The following is a 19,295-nucleotide window of genomic DNA, read 5'->3' as shown; positions in this document are numbered from 1 at the left end:
CCGCAATGATTTTAATTGAGCAAAAGTAGCTCTTAGTGCACAAAAGGTTGGAGACCCATTTATTAGGCTGATAGTGAGGCCTAGGAATGAAAAATTGGAAGCAGGAGTGGAGGATGATGGTAAAAGGAGCCTTGTGTACCTGGCGTACTAGGAAGATACAACTCTCAAGGACAAGCAGGTGTATATCTAATTGTGTGAGGATGGGAATTTATGGTGTTTACCAGCTCTTAGCAAATGTCACCACGGGATAGGCAAGATATGAATGTTCTGGGTCCTTCGACTGTGCTTTAAATTAGTGTTAATTAGACCGTTACCCCACTTTGAAGGGAGCTGATCTCTCTGCCGGGTTTTCCCCGAGTGGAAGCTTCATGCTAGACACTCTTTCATTTCCTATGAACTTCTACATTATGCTGAAGCCTTCATTCACTTCCCTTTAGAAATCCCTGACTCTCTGTCACTGCTAAATTTAGACAGGGCTATTTTCTTTATGGAACACCTGATTTGGGTAGTTTGCATTCTTTACATATTGATTGTTACCATCCTCTATTTCATATTACTTAAACTTGGAGAACTTCAGCATCATAGTACCATTGCTGTACTGGTATATTTTCTTAATCATTGCAAGTTTCGTTGATGTGATGTTTCTAATACTTGGATAATAAACCTTTATAATTGAACGACATCCTCTCTGTCGTTATTGTGAAGCCACATCGGTTTCACGGTATTCAAAATGTATTTCCGATCTTAGCTCCCTCTCAATACTTCAAGTCGACAACCAAAGGTCATACGACCGGTGGAGGATTCTGTTTTACCAAGAGATTGAGATTCAAATATCCTCGTTCCATCAAGAGGTAGTGATTAGAGGATGGTTTGTCACAGAAGTGTATGGAGCCAGAATACTCTAAAGGAAATCTGGAGTTGCCCAAGCCCAGTTCATGACCTTAAAACCTATAGATCGGCAGTGTTGCAACAGTTATGAAGGAGTTCTCACTAGCTGAGGAGTGAGTATTAATAGGGTTGCGCACCAAAATTGTGTTTGTCAAGATTGTGGTGTTGTGTAGAAATTGTGTGTCTTGCGGTGTGAGGATGAATTTGGGTTCATTGTGTAGATACTTATGCACGTAATGTTGAGCAGTTGAAGTCGTTCTCCGGCTCGTCGAAGTCCAAAGTTCCGGGATTGATAAGACTGTATCATTGTTAACTTGTCTGTTAAAGGTTTGTAGTCAATATGTGAGGAACCATTGACCACACAATAAAATAGGGAACTGTAACCTTGTTGTGAGAGTATGAATAGTGATTGGTGCTGATAGATCCTGTTGTGCAAAGGAGAATCTGCATTAGTCAAGGTGCTTCCCGCTGGCCAAGAACTCATCACTGTGTATGTTAACGTTTGAAAACTTTATTTCCCACTGTCCCCTTGTATGAGTGTTCACTTTGAATTTCTTTAGTGAAGCAGAAAATAATTTTGTTGTAAAGGTTCTTGCATTAATGCTTTGAAAGTTCCATGTACAGAAATGTTGTAAAGGAGGGTGCAAGGAGCGAGAGATGCGTAATAGAGTGCCGCACTGGTATTGGATGGTTGGTGTAGGTGCAATAGGGACTCCTCCTTGTTGAGTACATATACACATAAACTGGTTAGTGTAAGTACTACATTATTGTCTGGAGCTTGTAGTAACACGCCAGCTTCTCTGCTCAGTCCTCTCTAAATGACCTAAGCATTCACTGAATTCTAAATACAATATTCCAACAGAGAACCCCAGTTGCTAAGCAATACATTCAAGTAAGAACACAATACATCCCCGTTCTTATAATAAAATAACTAATACATAAGATACTATCCTACTGAAGCAGAAAGAAAAAAAAAAGTTAACATAAAACAATAGGCTAATACAAAGAAAATTAAAATTTCTTCAGAACTATTGAGGTTTCCGAGCCTTAACTCCATCAAGTACATAATCCTCTAACCATTTGGAAGTCTCCTTGTCCTTCCCACAACACACTCATTACAATCCTCAAGAGGAATAACTTGCTCCGGTGTCGTTATCTCAGTACTTCAATCTGACTGATTCACATCACTACCAGGCTGAGCGGTTGTACTGGGCCCTGCACCTTCAACATTCACCGTGCTCTCCTCAATCTCTTCAAGGTCAGTTCGCACACTAACTCCATCCTTACATCCACTTTCACCTGCAAGATCAACATCCAACCAATGGAAATCACCAGGAATGTTTTGCTGCGTAGACTCACCACTACCAAATAATTTGGAAGTTAAAGCAACATTATGCATATTCCACACTTTTCCACTTCTGACTCTAACTGCATTATTAAGGACTTCCACCACTTCCAACTCATTAAGTACTGAGTGAAGATCTTTGAGACCAGTGTGTAGTGGAATTGGTGATGATGATAGTTCCAGATGTGGGAGGCTTGGGCTTAAGAATCAGGAAAAAAGGGTCTCAACAAGTTAGCAATGTGTGGGTTTTGTAGCGAGAACTTCCTGGAGTGCTTCAGCAGGAGGAAATAGCATGGCTGTACCGTATTATCCCATATGAAGAATGCGTAGTGCACACCCAGAATACATGTTAATTGGTATTTCACATATGATGATGTTATGTTATGTTAAGACCATTTATAAAGCGCGCAGCTGCCCCAACGAAGGGGCGTCCCGGCGCTAATAGCAGTTTCCAGAAGAGATACGGTTAGGCCATAGGAAATACAAAAGTTTTGATAGCTTTACGGAAAGAAGGCAGACATTTTAGACTACGGATCTTCAAAGGGAGAGAGTTCCACAGCTTGGCCGCAAGGAGACGGAATGATTTGCCCCCAGCTCTGGATCTCTTGACTCTGGGGACAGAGGCCAAGATCAATTCAGAAGAGCGCAACATGCGGCTGGGGATGTAAGGGGTGATCAGGTCCGACAAGATCTCAGGTGTGGAGAGCTTTAGAATCTTAAAGGAGAGACATAAGGACTTGAAATCAACCCTTTTAGAAATAGGAAGCCAATGGAGGCGGCGAACGGCCCCAGGTCCAGAACACGATCTTGAGAGACCAAGTATGGGACGAGCTGCTGTATTCTGGATGCGCTGCAGACGGTTCAGTTCCGTCTTATTGGCGCCTAGCAGCAAACAGTTAGCATAATCTAGTCTGGAGAGGATAGTGGCCTGGACTATGAGTTGACGTGTGGTCGAGTTGAAGAACCGAAGAATGGGTCTTAAGCCACGTAGCAGACCAAAACAAGTGCCGGCGATTTTCTTGGTGTGCTCTTGGAAGCTCAGGGTTGAATCAAACAGAAATCCGTGGTTCTTTACCACCAACTTGGGGGAAGGGGCAGGGCCCAGGGATGAAGGCCACCATTGCGTGTTCCAGAGCCCCCTGTCCCTACCCACCAGTAGGACCTCCGATTTGCTGGCGTTGAGCTGGAGACAAATTCTCCGTCAACCAGCCCGTGACCGCCTCGAGGCCGGACCGAAATTGGGAGGCGTCGTTAGCATGGTCGTCCGAAAGAGCCACCATAAGCTGGGTGTCGTCCGCGTAGGAAACCATGGAAAGACCATGGTGGCGGGCGACTGCTGCCAGGGGTTGAACATAAAGGTTAAACAGGGCCAGACTTAACGCAGAGCCCTGAGGAACACCCTGCTCAATGGGTTTGATGGAGGAAGCAAAAGGGGGAGCAAAAACCTGAAAAGATCTGTCTGACAGGAAGGAGCGGAACCATTCGAGGGCAAGATCTTTTACTCCAGATTCTTCTAGCCGACGCAGAAGGATCCGATGGGAGACCGTGTCAAACGCGGCGCTCAGATCGAGCAGTACGAGTGCCGCTGTTTGACCTTCGTCTAGGATGGAACGCAGATTTTCACTCACCGCTAGAAGTGCTGTTTCGGTGCTGTGACCAGCACGGAATCCATTCTGAGACCGGTCTAAGATCATATTTTTGTTTATAAGGTCAGACAGAACTTTATTAACATGTGCCTCTGCCACTTTAGCCACCCAGGGCAAGAGGGAAATCGGACGGAAGTTTTCGGGCTTGGTGGGATCCAAAAGTGGTTTTTTTAGCAGTGGAAGCACCTTGGCTTGTTTCCAAGATGTGGGAACCCGTGCCTTAATAAATGAGGAGTTAATGGTTGAAAGTAAGGGAGTGAGAAGAACAGAAAGGCACTCTCTGAATTGAGCTGGTCTCATGGGGTCCAGAGGAGAACCCGATTTAACTCTGGTGCTAAGAGCAAGGAACTCCTCCTGTGAGATGGAGGGAATGATCTCCAGAGAGGCATAAGTTGTTGGGATTGCAAGGCACTCTGAAACCCAGGGACAGTTGGAAAAGTTCCTATATATAGCTTCAACTTTTTGAACGAAATAAGTGGCAAGTTCCTCACATTGTTTTCCAGAGGTGATGGAACATAGACATGATAAACGAGTAGTCTTAGGTGTTTGTATCTAAGGATTGGAGGGAGGAAGGGTATGGGCTTCAGCCCTATTGTCAGCATGTTGTGGTCCTTTAAGTGTAACAACAAATGACAAGGGAAGACCTTAGCATCAAAGTGAGGTACCTGAAAACTAAACGAGCAATGGCTGAAGGGGGTTGACCCAAAGAAACCATTGACTAAAGCAGTGGTTCCCAAACTTTTTTGACCCGTGGCTCCCTTGACCTAATTGGCAGTTGGCCGTGGCTCCCCACCATTTTTTTCCGGGTGGGCGGGTGGGGGATGTAAGCCCGACCTCGGGAGTACTTCCTGTTGTCTTCCTTAAATTAATTGGGATGCAATGAAGGTATTATAATCATATTTGTAACAAAATACGAAGATAACAGCTGTTTAATAAAAATTTGTTAAGTGTGAAGCGATACAAGATTAATAGCCAAATATGTTTCCATGCAACTTTTGTTAACCACACAACAATAGTTCAAAAGCTGGGGTCAAAAGGGCCAGGCCGGGCCAGAGAGCCAGGCACAGCTTAGGCAGGCAGGGCCAGCAGGACTAGGCAGGGCCAGGCAGCGCCTTTGTTGCATTTACGCCCCTGTGCGAAGTCAGCACCCGGTGCGGTGGCACCGGTCGCACTGCCCTAGAGCCGGCCCTGAGTGAAGGGTGTCAGAGCACTGTACATAACACACACATTACACAGAGACTATCAAACATAGGTGTTCAAATCAGTGTATAGGACATGTTACATAAGACAAGGGATAACAAGGGGTGAATTCACATGTCATCCATATTGGTAGGCAGTATAGTTGAAGAGTACTTGGTCTGGAGAAGCACAAACTCAGAATTTCAAATGTAACACAACAGATTGGGGCTCTCTTTAATGACAAGAACAGATTTGTACACAAGTGAACCATTTGCTCAACATTTCAATAACGAAGTCTGGGGGGAAAACCCATATCTTCTAAATCTATACCTTGAAGTCTGCCACCAGTTATTTTATGACAGTTATTAGCTCACTGTAAACTGCAACTAACAAAAGGAAATCTCTGACAAACGCAGTAACCCAAGGACATGTTTACGTTACAATCAAAAGACCCATTCTCCGGAGCAAAGACGCACAGACAATGGCAACACTGAACCGATTAATTCAAGTATTACTTCAATCAGGTTTTGTGCTTTCTGTTAGTCTCCCTAAATAGGATAGGAATGCTATGTGGGTCCCAAACTCGCTGTGCCATAGGACTCAAACGGCACCTCAGTGATGAGGCCAAACAAGGCCAGAACCGGACTTGGATTGCTTGCATTCCTATTTAGAGAGGATCTGGTTTGGGAAGTCATTGAGAAGCTACATGCATAATTTACTGCTGCGGACAAACAATGCTCCAAGTTACTCTTCCAGGCGCTGTAGTATTAAACTGCCTGTGACGTCTGTTAGACATTATATATGTAACTCGACATTTAAAAAAAGATCTTGGATAAGGATCAGTCCTTTGCGCCACCACAAGCTGCCCAAAACCATTTTTCTGGGTTAATTTATGTCCCAGTCTGTTCAGGTGCATTTCTGCACTTAAGTGCCAGTTCTTCTAAGAGTGAGTGCTGAGGCTCGAGCTAGTTAAATACCCCGCATGCCAAGGGATGTGGGCTTTGGACACATGGAGGTCAGGGGTCACTGCGGCTTTGGGTGAAGAGGTTGCACTCTGTGTATATTAGACACACCGGGTCTGCACTATGAGGGGCCAAGCTCACTGCAAGGGGGAGCTGAAAATAAACCGGCGAATCCCCTCTCCCCCTCAGCCTGGTTACAGACAACCTCAGCTGCAATGTCAGTGAGAGCGTGCCGTGCAACACAGTCACTGAACGGACCCCACCGGACCCCACAGGAATCCCTCCCTTGCCAGGGTGTTTATGTGTTTTGAGTCTGCCATTTAGTGCAGTATTATACCTCTACTTGTACTTTGTACTCTTTTGTAACATGCACATATGTCACCTTTCCTTTTGTAATGTATCGTTTGGTACCTCTTGTATTTTGATTGCCTTTGATACATGCACAACGGCCACCACTGCCTCATGTAACGTAACTTTTGTTTTAGTCACTGTTTTGAGTGTCTGCCATTTATTGCAATTTTATTACCTCTACGAGTCTACGTGTACTTTGTATGCATTGTGCATGTTACCATTAAGAACGTACTACTCTAGCAGCTGGGATTTTTCTTTGCAAAGTATTTGATAACCCAGTAAGTTTGTTCAGTGCATATTTTTTCTGTTTAACTTCTGATTTGTGGTTCCCGTTCATGTGTATTCGACATGGTTGTGGTTCGGGAAGGCATGCAGTTTCCTTACAGTTTGTGTACAACCTCTAAAATGACCATAAGATTATCTTCTGCTGGTACGAGTTATTCTGTCATTATTTTTGCATATAAATAAACCGCTTAACACAGCGCCAACGTTTGATCTTTCTCATTAGCGAGAAACTTTGACGGCTCTTCACCCCAGAGGCGCAACTAGAGCCAAATTTCGGGGGGGGGGGGGGTGCTGAGCAAAAATTTCGGGGGGGGGGCCTGAACTTTAAGCAATAGGCAGAGTGGAGCTGCAGGGGCTCTTGGGAGGGGTGAAACAACAGCGAGGCCTCATTGACATGCAAATGGTCTTTTAAAGACCTGTGAAATGCTCGGGTGCAGCTGCTTTTTTGCCGGGGAAGGTGTCTCATCCCGGGCTGCCACACACGACGGGGGAGGGGGGGGGCTGAAGCCCTTTGAGTCCAATGGGTGTTGCGCGCCTGGTTCACCCTGCAGACCACGCAGCGCTTGCCCCTTCTCACTCACACGTCACTCGCAGTGCCATGGCTCTGTGTGTATGTAAACAGCGCGCGCTTCAGGCTGCGCCCACTGCAAGAGCTCTCTGCTACCTCACCCCAGCCCCTAACAGCCCCGCTACTGTGGCTTCTTGGAAGCGGTGTGCGTTTCAACACCTCATTCAAAAGCTGTTTTTTCTAGGGACAGTGTCAAGGTTTGATCCCGCCGTTTTTACAAGTGGCCCTTTGTCTGCACGCATTGTGGTCGCGGCGCCCCTGGCACCTCATTACGGCGCACCGGGGTGCCGCGGCGCACACTTTGGGAACCACGGGACTAAAGGGAGCTGTCCCAATCAATCGAATGGCTGAAGGGGGCTGTCCCAAAGTAACCATTGCGTTAAGAGGGCTGATCCAAACAAACCATTGGCTGAAGAGGCTGTCCCAAAGTAACCATTGGTTTAAGATGGATGCCCCAAACAAACCAATGGCTGAAGGGGGCTGACCCAAAGTAACCATTGGCTTAAGAGGGATGACCCAAACAAACCAATGGCTGAAGGGGGCTGTCCCAAAGTAACCATTAGCTTAAGATACCTGACCCAAACAAATGAGTGGCTGACAGGGGCAGTCCAAAAGTAACCATTGGCTTATGAGAGCTGACTGATGGCTGAAGGGGGCTGACACAAAGCCTCTCTTTGCACGAGTTACATGAGATCTGGCACATATCTAAATCTGTCTCCAGTCAGAATGAAAAATAAGAGATTCCTCACTGAAGACATATGGAAGAGAAGGCCCAGGGATCTCTGAATCAGGTATTTTGGGAAAACTCAAGTAAGACCATGCTGAGAATGTGTAATGTGCTGTTCTCAGAAATTTGTTCAGCAATTTCATTCCTAATGCAAAAGTGATCCTGTAAGTGATGCCGCATGAGGGCATAAGCAGTCCAGTGGGGAAAGTTAATATTTACAAGCTACTCTAACAGCCACAGCTGTGTTGCTTTTAAGACTTTGACCTTAATATCTTTTCAGCAAACACTTCTCCTAAATGCTATAATAAACACATAAATCATAACTTAGTTGACTGGGTATCTGTTACAGAGATGTTTGTGCACACTTCAGGACAAAGGTTCAGTAAAATGAATACCAATCACACCTGTGGCTACATGTTCCAGGCCACAGTTCAGAGTTTGGTCAGGGTGCAACAAATAGTCAATATTGGCCTGTATAGGTGACACTTCCAATCTTAATGTATGTCTAAGACCCCGTTCGAGGTGGGGCCACTGGACAGACAGGGGCACGCGGACCCCAACGCGGTGGTTGAGGTCATTTGCCACAGATGAATGAGGATCCGTCATACTAGTGCTCTGCAGACCGGCCCAGTACAACCCTTCTGCACTTGACTCTGAGAGACACGGGGAGTCACAGGCTTCTCAGAGAGGTAGTGTGGAGAACAAGAGCTCAGAACTCAACAGTGAAGTAACAGAGACAATAACATACAGTCCAGATCAATGCTTATCTTTTTTTTTAATAAAAGAAAGTACTTAAATCTCAGAGCAAAATGAAATAGTACACATTTCAACAGAAATTGCAATTACAGGGTTGTGATCTCAGTTACAATCTTCAGTAATAAACTGTACCCCCTATCAGTGCCCTCTGCCTGTTCTAGGAAAGCTCTAATGTCTACCGTCCCCCGGGATGATGCTGGCATAGGCATTAGTTAGGCACAGGTGCAGATCACTTTTATCTACCCCACTGGCTATATATATGCTGCTCAGTTCAAGAGTTCTGACCCCACGTGTTACTCTAGAAAAAAGTCTTAGGCACTCACCCTTGACTAAAAATGCTTGGTCCATAAGGCCGGGTTTACTTGTTCGATGGTTGTTCCAGATCGAGTAGCGTGGTGGGCGTACCTTATGGCTCTGGTCTTCACAGCAGCTTCTCACTGTGGGAGCCCCTCCTTTGGAACTGGACTCCCTGGATGAAATCAGCCCTGCAGTTCCTGCGCATTGACATGACCTCTTTGGCAGGTGTGGCCTCCAAACCGACTAGTCAGTATCGCAGTTGTGGCCTTCGGGACCAATGCTTGCAGAAGGGGGATCCAGGAGCCCGGAACCAGTCGATGGAAGGAGCAACATCCTGCAAGGGCCTTTATGAAGCCGTTAGCTGCAGGCACATATATATGGACCGCAAAGAGCGGGCTGACATGAAGGGCTTTAACATGTTATCGTCTTATGAGTAGGTGTGTGCAAAATTTGCAACATTCATCTGGCAAAATTACGTGACATGCTGGCGAAATAACAAAATGCAAATCTGTAATTTCATGCTATATTTTAGCACAAAATGCGTCCTTGCGTCAATTTTTTATGTGAGGATGCATTTCGAGCAAAAAATAATGCAAAGACTAAAGCACAGTGAACAATGGATCGCTCGTGTTCTCCTGTTCATGCGAGTTTGGAGTAACTTTTGACAGCAAATGGTGTGTCATTACACAAAGTGGAATTGTGGGGTACTCATGGGAATTTCTTCGAACAAGCATAACGTGAAATTCAGAATATTATGCAAATTACACCAGCTGAATTTAAATTTCGCTCGGGCTTACTTGGGAGTATAAAAGAGTTTGTTGGGTATACAGAGAGCTTTTAGGTAATCCCCTCTGCTTTACAGCCAGCCATTACCAGGCTTGCCGGAATTCTGAACGTTTTGCATGACTCTAAGCCTGGGGTGGCTCCTCCAAGTGGGCGGAGGAGCGTTGCCCCATTACTTTCTCGTAGTGCAAGAAGCAGGAATATAAAATGTTATTATGAATATCATTTTATGTGGGGGGGCCTGGCCAAGCACCTAAGATGGCGGACGTGTTCTAAAGGCACTCCGCTCCGTATCTCCCGGTTATCCTGGCAATACTGTGATGCAGCAACAGGAAATTTGCCCTGCCACCCAGGAGTTTACAGAAGGGCATACACTGATCCGGGTGATGGGTCTCCCGACGCCGCGATCGTTAAGGTAAAACCAAAGGGGATGATGGACGGAGTGTTGAACATTGCAAGCACTCACCGCCAGTCAACTGATCTGAGTTTAATCCATCATCATTCTTTAGCTCACTCCGCCACCCAAGTTCAGACATGGCCATATGCAAATCAGTCTGACCCTGTGCCTCATGGGAACAGTCCAGCCCAAACTGCCAAGCCATGTCTTCCCTGGACCGGAAACAAGCATCCTGGGACCGGTTTCTGGCTAATCAGCCGTCATCAGCCAGTCTAGCTTGAATCCAGTGGCAAAGTGAGCAAGGGACCCACATCTGGGCATACCCTGCCAACTTAGGGCGAACAAAGCTAAACCAAAGGGGATGATGGACGGAGTGTTGAACATTGCAAGCACTCACCCCCAGTCAACTGATCTGGGTTTAATCCATCATCATTCTTTAGCTCACTCCGCCACCCCAGTTCAGACATGGCCATATGCAAATCAGTCTGACCCTGTGCCTCATGGGAACAGTCCAGCCCGAACTGCCAAGCCATTTGGGTAAAAACCGGGGTCCCATGGAAGGAGGAGGAGGAGGTGATGGTAGACCCATCTGGACATTATGTGCTGCTTAGGGGGAGGTTAAATGGACAGCCTATTCTGTTGGGTTCCATCTACGCCCCTAACACCGATCAGGGATTATTCCTCTGTAGTCTAACGGCCTTGCTACCCAGATGGAGGGGGGTTCCATGGTTGCTGGGAGGCTATTTTAACTCCGTGCTGGACATTTCTCTGGATTGTTCCTTTCCCCCTCTGAATAAAACCACAGCCTCATCGAACGCCCAGTCCCTATGCACCTGGATAGGACATTGGTCGTTGACAAATGTCTGGCGCGAATGCCACCCTCACACTACGGTTTACTCCTTTTTTCGCCAGTCCATAAATTGCATATACAGCTGGACCAATATTTTAGCATCAGCGGCCCTAGCCCCCCTAATTCAGTCCACAGAATTCTTAGGTTGAACTCACTCGGACCACAATCCACAAATAATGCACTTGGCGTGGGAGACCGAGGTACCGAGGTCTACAGACGGCGGCCTCGACGGACCCTGCATTCTGGAGCTCCCTTGAGTCTGCAGTGATTGGATATTTTGATCTCAATTCAGGGGCCGCAGACTCGGTGCTGACGGAGTGGGAGGCATTCAAAGTTGTGAACAGAGGGCATTGCCTTGGGCACACGTGGAGCATCCGTAACCAGCTTGATGCGTCCCTATCTGCCATTGAGCGACAACTGCTCCGGTTAGAAGCGCAGGCCATCGACCGGCCTGACAGGCAAAAACATCTTGATGATGTACATGCTGAGCGGGAAGTGCTATTAGAAAGACTACGAGGTCACAATGTCTTGGCACACTCGGCTAGTTCCAACGCTACAGCAGAGAAAGCGGGTAGATTACTGGCTTACTTAATTAGGCAAGATCACCCCCAACTCTTAGTGGATGAACTAGGCCACAGGAGCTGTACGCAGAGAGACATTCATGCAGTAATGACAGCACACTACAACAGGTTATATTCGTTGCGGCTGTCTGGGAATAACCCTCACACTGAGTCATTCCTCTCCACAGTGGAGCTGCCCACCCTGACGCTTGACCATCTTCTCACTCTGGACGCCCCCCTGACAGAAGATGAAATTCGTGAAGCATTACGGTCGCTGGTGTCCGGAGGGACGCCGGGACCCGATGGACTCCCCACCGAATTTTTTAAAACCTATGCGGAGACTCTGGTGCCGGGACTGCCCTCCCCATATGCCTCATCAATCACCAATAAGACTCTACCGCCTTCAATGTGCGCGGCTAACGTGGTTTCTCTCTTGAAGCCACGAAAGAACCCAACCTCCCCCGGATCATATAGACCGATAGCGCTATTAAATGTGGACTATACCATTTTGGCCAAAGTTTTAGCCAATCCCCTGGTGCCCCTTCTTCCCGCCTTGGTACACCCGGACCAGAACGGGTTCATCCCTCAACGAAACGCGGCTTTAAACATCCGCCGGTACTTTAGGGTGGCTGAGTATGCCCCTCTCAAATGGCCTAGGTCGGGCTGCATGGTGCTGGACCTTGAGAAGGCGTTTGATGCGCTTGAATGGAACTTCCTTTTTGCCTCCCTTGCCTGGTACGGTATGGGGCCTTATTTCCTTGGCATGGTTCAGTTGCTGTATAGGAGCCAGTTCGTCCGTGTTCTGATTGGCCCCTATTTTTCAGACCCTATACGGGTGAGGCGCGGGACTCGACAGGGATGCCCATTGTCCCCCCTCCTCTTCGCGCTGGCGGTGGAGCAACTGGCTGCACACATCCGCACGCATGTGGACATGGGAGTCACTCTGGGAGGCGGTTTGCACGTTATCTCGCTCTACGCTGATGATTTGCCAATATACGTGCGGGACCTTCACGACATCTCACCTTCCTTGGACCAGGCCTTAACTCACTTTGCCTGGGCTTCAGGCCTGAGGGTTAAAGAAGCGAAATCCATTCTCTCTCCATTTCTGCAAACGACTCTTGACCCGGGGTATTCCATGGGGGGCATTCGTATGACATGGTGCACTGACTCTTTTAGATACTTAGGAGTGCGCATCTACCGTACTAAAGAGAATCTGTTTGAAGGAAACATAGTCAGAGCCACTACAGCTATCCAGTCACAAATGGGCTTCTGGCAGACACTTCCACTGGCGATCTCGGGCCTGTTTGCCCTTGTAAAAATGGTAGTTCTCCCTCTTCTCCTCTACTACTTCACTACCTTGCCTATTATTATTTCCCCTCCCTTCTTTCGCAAATAGGAAGGGGTAGTGAGGGACTTTGTACGGGGATCGTCCAGATACAGAGTATCTATTGGGAAACTCTATTTATCGGCAGACCAGGGGGGGTTGGCGGTGCCCAACTTCGAACATTACTATTTGGCCTCCCAGCTCCAGTGGATCGCGCGATGGCTCGCAACCCGGCATATGCAGATATGGCCTCTCTACAACCTCCAATCCCACATCACACATTATTACATATCTTCCACCCATGCACAAAGCCTAGACCCCTTGGTGCTCTTCTACTCAATATAGTCTTTAAGTGTTTCCGTAGGAGTCTTTTCCTCACTAGGACCCTCACACCATACGCCCCCACCATCCCATTACTGGGTACACCACAGGGAACATATGCACCACAGCAACTGAATTGCGCCACTGGAACACAGAAGGTATCCAAAATATGGGAGATCTTTACCAGGATGGCTCACTCATTCTATACCAGGAACTCATGTCGGAGGAGATCATGTACCCGGGACAGTTTTTATTACATCGGGCGATTAAAGTCTCACTGGCAGCTAAGTGGGGCAATCTTGCTCAGGAACCACCCACGCACCTCACGATACAGTACCTACATGTAATGGGAAGTGGGGGACACTTGACTCGTTGGTTCGTGTCCTCACTCCGCCAGCACACAGAAATTGACCTAACCCCCCTGAAGCAACACCGGTAAGAAGCCTTAGGCAGAGTATTCACGGACAGGGAGTGGTTGGCCATCCGGAGAGGTCTGACACGTATTCCACGTAACCAGAGCTTCAAACAAATTCAATTTTGTATATTGCACCGGGCATATCATGCCCCAGCTATAACCAATAAGTACTTTGCTAGTTCAGATGCAGCCTGCCCTAGGTGCCACCTATTGGACTGTTCCCATGAGGCACAGGGTCAGACTGATTTGCATATGGCCATGTCTGAACTGGGGTGGCAGAGTGGGCTAAAGAACGGTGATGGATTAAACCCAGATCAGTTGACTGGGGGTGAGTGCTTGCAATGTTCAACACTCCGTCCATCATTTCCTTTGGTTTTGACCTATTGAACGCAGGCATGCTGCACATGTTATGGCACTGCCCCAACCTGCGCGAATACTGGGCTGCTGTGACATCTACACTAGCTACCTGTACCTCTCGAGATATCCCCCTTCGCTGGGAGGCCCACATACTGCACTTGTTAAGTAGGAGTAAGAAACACAGAGCAGCCACCCAAGTCCTTGACGTGGGGTTCATAACGGTCAAACGCCTAATCACCAAGAGGTGGAAGTCCCCAACGGCCCCTCAGGCCATAGCCTGGCGCCGTTCCCTGCTGAACTGGACTAGAGCGGAGGGGGTTGCACTACGCCGGGAGGACTTGCTTGGGGTCCGCAGGTTTCCTCTGGCGCATCACTAGGATGCTATGGTGTCGATTTTACAGGGCTTGGCTACTGTTGCGGGGGATGGGCCCCAGGACGGGGAGCAAGATTGAGAACTCTGCGATTAGCCATTGGTAGTATACACTCACAGAACTGGCCTCACTCACTAACATATGGTTCCACATTGCAGAGATGCTCGCCCCTAGCAGGGCCATCTCTTCCCCTTCACCCCCCTTTTTAACCCATGCGGCGGCGGGTCTCAGGCGACTTCCCTATCCCTCCTTTGATTACTTTGTCCTCATTTTGTTGTACCCCATGTCCACAGTTTGATTAAGTACCGCTGCCGCAGTCATTGCAAGGGCACTCCTCCAAGTACTATCACCAGTAACTTATCCGTTAACTGTTGCCACTCTGAATGCTAATGCACTGTGCATGAAAAATGCCAATAAAAAGATTTAAACAAAAAAAATTAATATAATTTTATGTTTCTGCTTCTCGCACTGCAAGAAGGCAGAAGGGTTTCGTTGGACGGTCCTGCTCCAAGCAGGGGAGGAGTAGCTTGCCCACTGTTTATCAAGGTTTTGCGTCACCCTTGCGCCACGCAAGGAACACATGCCGTCATCAAACCAAAATGTGATTTAGCAAGACATGCGAGGCCACCTTGCATGGCCCTGTGCAGCTTGATAAATCTAGAGTGATGCCTTACTCTGAGAGAGGGAGGCGTGCCATGAGTTGAGTGTTGGTGTTCCTACGTATCCACCCATGGATTCTGACATATTTTCAGATTTATCAACATGAGTAGACCTGGGAATGCCTCTGAATTGTATGCCTCACCACCAGAGGCCCAACAAAGAGAAATAACTTTATTTCTCCTCGTTTCTTCTAAGTGTGCTGCATTCTGCAGCGCACATAGAAAGAGGAAAATAGCTCTACGGCAGAGGTCTTTAATCTGTGGGGCGTGACCCACAGGGGGTCTGTGGAGCCCTGGGAAGACGGTCACACATTCCCCAGCCTCACTTCTTCCTGAAATCCAAAACGTTTCCTTTCGTTTTGGAGAAAGACAACTGTCCTGGGGCGGCTAATTTCAATTGTAAATGCTTCAGCTAAATTTTAATTAATTGAGTCTCCTGTGCTGTGAAAAGCCTTTGTGCCAGGGTGTCTGCTTGCCTGAATGAAATGCAAATGTGCTCAATCAGTTAATCTGCAAATGTAAAGGGTGCTTGGGAGCCGGTTCTGGCTTTAATTGATGGATTCACTTCAAGCTGTGTGATGACAAAGACTTTTTTTTTTAGTGGCAGGGCAGAGTTATCAACGGGGCTGTGAAGTGCGTGCTTTTAATCACAATTGTATTTACAAAGCCCTTAGTATCCCTAAAGAGGTGTTGAAGGGACAGTTATGTAAAAAAAAAATGCATTACATACGGTCTGGTATTACTAAAATCTACATTTTGAAAGCACCATTTTATCGTAAAACGATGTGCACATTCTGTATCAGTCTACCTTTCCTTGTGTGTATTGCAGGTATAAAATAATGAATTACGTATTCACAGTGCTTTCTGTCACAGGCTGTGACCGCGTAGCACTAAAAATACACAAGTCCCTATTCTCCACTGCATTCAACAAGATTTAATTCTGCGGGTCTAGTTACACACAGACCTCTGCCGTGCATTAATCAATAGAGGTGTCATAATGTACTACAGTGCATTTCTCACTGAGCAGCAACTTCTATTTGTTTATTTTTTATTTAAGCTGCCCATTATTTTATATGTAAATACCTGATGGTGAAAAACCTAAAACCTAAAAAACGTAAAGAATATCTTGGGGCTTATTTATGAGAGTCTTGCGCCGCCAGAGCGTCACTTTGTTTGATGCTCCGGCGGCACAAGCTTCTCAGCCATACCTATGAGGCGGCGCAAAGTCATCCCGTATAGCTTTACATGGCCTCACAGACATGGAGTAAGACAAAGCAGCGCACGACACTGCGTCGCCTTACTCTGCTTCAAGGAGGCGTGCCATGGGCATCGCGTGGGGGTTCCCACACAGCACCCATGGGTTTTGCTGCAGCCCTAGATTGGCTAAATTATGTCAACCTGGGGCAGCGCCAAAACCTTAGGCCTCGTAATGGAATACGGATGTTTCATTTCTCCTTGTTTCTTCCTCTTTCCACGTGTGCGGCATTCTGCAGCTCAAAAAAAAAGAGGAAATTCACCTCTCTGGATTGTTTCAGTGACGGAAGGTGCCCCTTCCCACGCAAAGACAATCCTGCCTATGTCGGTGCTGGGCAGCAATTTGAGCGCCAACGCAATAGGAAAGTACAGGAATGCACCGTATCTTGTAAATACAATGCATGCCTGCCCTTTCACAAGGGCGTAGGGCAGCGCAGCAAAAAGATTTGTGGTACAAAAGGGGGTGGTGATGGATGGAGCATCAGGACCAATCAAACACTCACACCCAGTCAACAGATCTGGGTTTGATCCATCACCGTTCTTTAGCCCACTCTGCCACCCCAGTTCAGACATGGCCATATGCAAATCAGTCTGACCCTGTGCCTCATGGGAACAGTCTAGCCCGAACTGCCAAGCCATGCCTTCCCTGGACCGGAAACAAGCTTCCTAGGACCGGTTTCTGACATTTCAGCCGTCTTCAGCCAGTGGCAAAGTGAGCAAGGGACTCACATCTGAGCATACCCTGCCAACTTATGGCGAACAAAGCGGTACAAAAGGGGGTGGTGATGGACGGAGCATCAGAACCAATCAAACACTCACCCCCAGTCAACTGATCTGGGTTTGATCCATCACCGTTCTTTAGCCCACTCTGCCACCCCAGTTCAGACATGGCCATATGCAAATCAGTCTGACCCTGTGCCGTTCTTTAGCCCACTCTGCCACCCCAGTTCAGACATGGCCATATGCAAATCAGTCTGACCCTGTGCCTCATGGGAACAGTCCAGCCCGAACTGCCAAGCCATGCCTTCCCTGGACCGGAAACAAGCTTCCTAGGACCGGTTTCTGGCATTTCAGCCGTCTTCAGCCAGGCTTGCTTGAATCCAGTGGCAAAGTGAGCAAGGGACTCACGTCTGAGCATACCCTGCCAACTTATGGCGAACAAAGCGGTACAAAAGGGGGTGGTAATGGACTGAGCATCAGAACCAATCAAACACTCACACCCAGTCAACAGATCTGGGTTTGATCCATCACCGTTCTTTAGACGTGATTTGTGGCGCTGCCCTCTACCAATTCCTCATAAATGAGGCCCTTTGTTTTTGGCGACACCATTGACCACGCCCACACGCTCACTCACCTTTAGTTTGCTGAACACTGTTTAATATTATTTTCCCAATGTAAAAATGATTTGTTGTGGGAATTGGTGTTGATTTGGTTGTTGATAGTTGATGATGAGGAATACCAGGTTCTGGAAATGTTTGTCAGGTGGGGGTCCTTTCGCCCCACGTGCTGTGTTATGCTAAATACGTTGCATTCCTGCCTTTTCCCTTTCACGCAGCGCAGCCAGGTGGCTGGCTGCGTTGCATTAATTTTTTATAAATCTGGCCCAAAGCTCTGTATCCCTGAAGTATGTTCATAGAATAAAAAAAGGAAGGACAGACTACTAGAGTGGTCAACTTGAGACAGAACTCCTGCTGCTGCTGCACTGTGCATCTCTCTTGTGAGGAAGGCCAGGATTTCTCTCGCAATCCAGAACGACGAGCATTAACCAGGAATTTTACCGGGGCCCCCCTTACCCTCGCTCCCTAATTTTTATTTAGCCTCCAGAAACAGAAAATAATCCAGGCCGGTCGGTCAGACCTTGTTGTCCCAGCACGCAGGGTCTTTCCCGGGAAGAGCTTCCTCTAAGTACATTCATTTTTGGACAGTTATGTGCCATCCATCCTTTGGATGGCTGGCTCGTGCTGACTGTTGCGTCACCGGCATAGAGCACAGCATACGGCACAGCACGAGGGTCAAAACACCGAACCAAAGGTGATGGTGACATAGAACGTCTTTTAGGGCACCCCTTCAAGAACACAGTTCGCCTCCGGTGTAAATAAATGTGAAATGTCTAAATGCACGAGTATAGCAACGAACACAAACTTTACAAAAAAAGACAGGAAACGGGCCGTTTACCTGTGAAAGGAGCGGTCTCCGGTGAATCAGCCGCCCGACCCATCCTCCCGGGAACTATGAGGAAGAGATACATTAATCCAAGCCCTCGGTGAGAAAGATTCAGGCCCGTTCCTGCAGTCTGGCGCCTCTCGCCTTGCGTTAGCCCGCCTAGAATGCACAGGAGTGCTGTGCGCTAGCTCCCAGAAGCCGGAGGAGGGTTCACTGGGTGCAAGGCGCTATCTGGTCTTCCCAGGCAGGCGAGCCAGCAGCAGGGTGCGGTGCAGCTGGGAGAAGTGCAGTGCCGCCAGGCCCCTGGTACAGTGACGAAGAGAGGAAAAACTTCATAGATTCCGCCCTGGAGGGGAGGGGGGCGGGGAGCCTGGGAGTTTGTACAGAGTGCGATTTACTGGTACAGTCTGCCGGCCTGTGTCTGCACTGCCGATATTACAGGTTCTGCATTCATCGTCTGCGCCTGGCAGCACTCCGTAAAAACCAACCCACAAATAACTTCCCCTTGGACACCCTTGCATTCTGTGATTCTGGGCAAATCTCTTCACCTCCTCGTGCCCAGCGAAAATGAATGTGTCCTTGGGCAACGTAGCCGGTGCTCGTGTAAAGCGCTCCAATACCTCCTGGTCGAGTTCGCGCTATATAAATCTGACAAAAGAAGAAAAATAAATTCACAGTCTTTGTAGAGAACTTTCTGTAGGTGCACCCTGCAGCCTCACTGGCTGACCCTATTTAGAAATTCAAAGCTAGAAGAAACAGTGAGTGAGTCCCCCTCCACCGCTTTACAACAGTCGTACTTTATACTACGAAAGGAAAGCGTCGCAGGTACCCCTAATA

The 19,295-nt window shown here is 47.7% G+C and overlaps 1 protein-coding gene across 6 annotated transcripts in view; it reads right to left on the bottom strand.

Annotated features, from left to right (window-relative positions):
* Window positions 1-19,295, bottom strand: part of LOC146822144 (sterile alpha motif domain-containing protein 12-like) — a 205,002-nt gene that overhangs the window by 151,708 nt on the left and 33,999 nt on the right. For 2 of the 6 annotated variants that reach the window (XM_085613263.1, XM_085613267.1), the window contains exon 1: window positions 18,471-19,097. The exons of the other annotated variants lie outside the window; for them this stretch is intronic. The gene's annotated coding sequence lies outside the window, so the exon portion shown is untranslated. Of the gene's footprint in view, window positions 1-18,470; window positions 19,098-19,295 lie in introns of those variants that run through there. 6 annotated transcript variants of the gene reach the window in all.

The sequence above is a fragment of the Triturus cristatus genome, chromosome 6 (genome assembly GCF_964204655.1).
Source record: "Triturus cristatus chromosome 6, aTriCri1.1, whole genome shotgun sequence".
Classification (NCBI taxonomy): Eukaryota; Metazoa; Chordata; class Amphibia; order Caudata; family Salamandridae; genus Triturus; species Triturus cristatus.
Note: the sequence above shows the minus strand (reverse complement) of the source record. Positions and strands in the feature narration are given on the sequence as shown.